The 2,500-nt window shown below is 65.4% G+C and overlaps 1 non-coding gene and 1 pseudogene across 1 annotated transcript; both read left to right on the top strand.

Moving 5' to 3' along the window:
- The first annotated feature begins 277 nt into the window (after positions 1–277).
- LOC148378653 (5.8S ribosomal RNA) lies at positions 278–431 on the top strand. The gene has a single exon (XR_015855683.1). It is a non-coding gene; the product is annotated as a 5.8S ribosomal RNA (ribosomal RNA).
- Positions 432–793: 362 nt separating this feature from the next.
- On the top strand, positions 794–2,500 carry LOC148378652 (28S ribosomal RNA; annotated as a pseudogene; the record flags this gene model as incomplete).

The following is a 2,500-nucleotide window of genomic DNA, read 5'->3' as shown; positions in this document are numbered from 1 at the left end:
CCTGCCTTCGGCGGACCGTGGGGGGTTCAATGTCCACACCACACGCACGCTCTGAGGCGGGTGGGTGGCACCCGTCGCGCGTCGGCCGGAAAAAACAATTTTTTAATCGCTGGAACTTGGCAAACCGCGGCGCGCTGCTGAGGGTCAGCGCGGCGGCGGACGGCGGCGACCGCGCCGGCAAGCCCCGACGTCCTCGTGGCGACGGTGGAGGGTCCGCGCGCGGCGTCACGCCATCTCCCCGCCCGCTCCCGATCTCGCCTCCGCAAAACAAACGTACAACTCTTAGCGGTGGATCACTCGGCTCGTGCGTCGATGAAGGACGCAGCTAGCTGCGAGAACTAATGTGAATTGCAGGACACATTGATCATCGACACTTCGAACGCACTTTGCGGCCCCGGGTCCGTCCCGGGGCCACGCCTGTCTGAGCGTCGCTTGCATATCAATCGGGGTTCGGCGAAGGGCGAAACGGCCGCGACGGTCTGACCTCTGCGCGGCAACGCGCATGCGTCCGTCGCCCCGCTAGCGCTTCGCCTCCCCGCGGCTGGGGGCTCGCAGGCCGCCTCGGCGGCCTTCGTCCCCTTAAGTGCAGACCCGCGCGGCGTCCTCCTCACCGTCGACCCATCCCGCATCACGGGTCCGGGGCGCGGCTGCCGGTGGCGTTTCGACGACCATTGCGCATCCCGCGCCTCGCGCTCCCTCGCGGGGATGGGTTCGCCGCGGAGGCCCCCGCTCGCGCGGAAGGATCCAGCGAGCCCGGCCGCCAGGCCGGCCGCGCCTACTACCCCCTCATTTCCGACCTCAGATCAGACGAGACGACCCGCTGAATTTAAGCATATTACTAAGCGGAGGAAAAGAAACTAACCAGGATTCCCTCAGTAGCGGCGAGCGAAGAGGGAGAAGCCCAGCGCTGAATCCCCGCCCGGCCTCGGGCGCGGGAAATGTAGCGTACAGAAGGTCGTTGCGCCCGACGCCGCCCGGAGGGGGCCCGAGTCCTTCTGATGGAGGCTCTGCCCAGGGACGGTGTGAGGCCGGTAGCGGCCCCCGGCGCGCCGGGGCGCGGCCTTCTCGGAGTCGGGTTGTTTGTGAATGCAGCCCAAAGCGGGTGGTAAACTCCATCTAAGGCTAAATACTGGCACGAGACCGATAGAGGACAAGTACCTTAAGGGAAAGTTGAAAAGAACTTTGAAGAGAGAGTTCAACAGGGCGTGAAACCGTTGAGAGGTAAACGGGTGGGGACCACGTAGTCCGATCGGGGGATTCAACCCGGCTGGGATTGGCGGCCGCCTGGGGCGTCGCGGGGGGCGGACCCTTTCGGGGGCCCTGCCTTCACGCGTGCGTTCTCGGAGTCGGACGTCCCCGCGCCGGGCGCATTTCCCCCGTGGTTGTGCGTCGCGACCGTCCCTGGGTTGGCTTGGAAGGGTCTGGGGCGAAGGTGGCGCGGGCGGCGGGGCGGTGCGGGGGGGCCTCCGGGCCTCCCGGCCGTTTCCGCACCCGCGCTGTACAGCGCTTTCCTTACTCCGACTTTGCCGCTTCCCCCCGGGGACGTGGGAGTACTTTCTGCACCTTCCGAACCAGGACGGGGCCCCCTCGCCCCCGGCGCGGCCGAAAGGCGCGGACCGTTCTCGGTGCGCGTTGGCCTGTCGCGCCGCCAGGGCGGGGACCGGCCTTCGAAGTAGGTGTCAGGGGTCCGCGGCGATTGTGGCAGCCCACCCGACCCGTCTTGAAACACGGACCAAGGAGTTCAACGCGCGCGCGAGTCGGAGGGCACGAACGAACCCCATTCTGGCGCAATGAAAGTGAGGAGCCGGCGCGCGCCGGCCGAGGTGGGATCCCGGCCCCTCCCATGGGTCGGGCGCACCACCGGCCCGTCTCGCCCGCAGCGTCGGGGAGGTGGAGCTCGAGCGCGCGCGATGAGACCCGAAAGATGGTGAACTATGCCCGGGCAGGGCGAAGCCAGAGGAAACCCTGGTGGAGGCCCGCAGCGGTCCTGACGTGCAAATCGGTCGTCCGACCTGGGTATAGGGGCGAAAGACTAATCGAACCATCTAGTAGCTGGTTCCTTCCGAAGTTTCCCTCAGGATAGCTGGCACTCGAACTACATGCAGTTTTATCTGGTAAAGCCAATGACTAGAGGCCTTGGGGCCGAAACGATCTCAACCTATTCTCAAACTTTAAATGGGTAAGAAGCCCGGCTCGCTGACTTGGAGCCGGGCGTGGAATGCGAGTGCCCAGTGGGCCACTTTTGGTAAGCAGAACTGGCGCTGCGGGATGAACCGAACGCCGGGTTAAGGCGCCCGATGCCGACGCTCATCAGAGCCCAGAAAAGGTGTTGGTCGATATAGACAGCAGGACGGTGGCCATGGAAGTCGGAATCCGCTAAGGAGTGTGTAACAACTCACCTGCCGAATCAACTAGCCCTGAAAATGGATGGCGCTGGAGCGTCGGGCCCACACCCGGCCGTCGCAGGCAAAAGGGAACGCAAACTAGGCCGCGACGAGTA

Source organism: Syngnathus floridae, unplaced genomic scaffold (assembly GCF_059516105.1).
Source record: "Syngnathus floridae isolate MCC-2025c unplaced genomic scaffold, RoL_Sflo_1.0 HiC_scaffold_30, whole genome shotgun sequence".
NCBI classification, from domain to species: domain Eukaryota; kingdom Metazoa; phylum Chordata; class Actinopteri; order Syngnathiformes; family Syngnathidae; genus Syngnathus; species Syngnathus floridae.
This window is presented reverse-complemented; position numbering and strand designations above follow the sequence as displayed.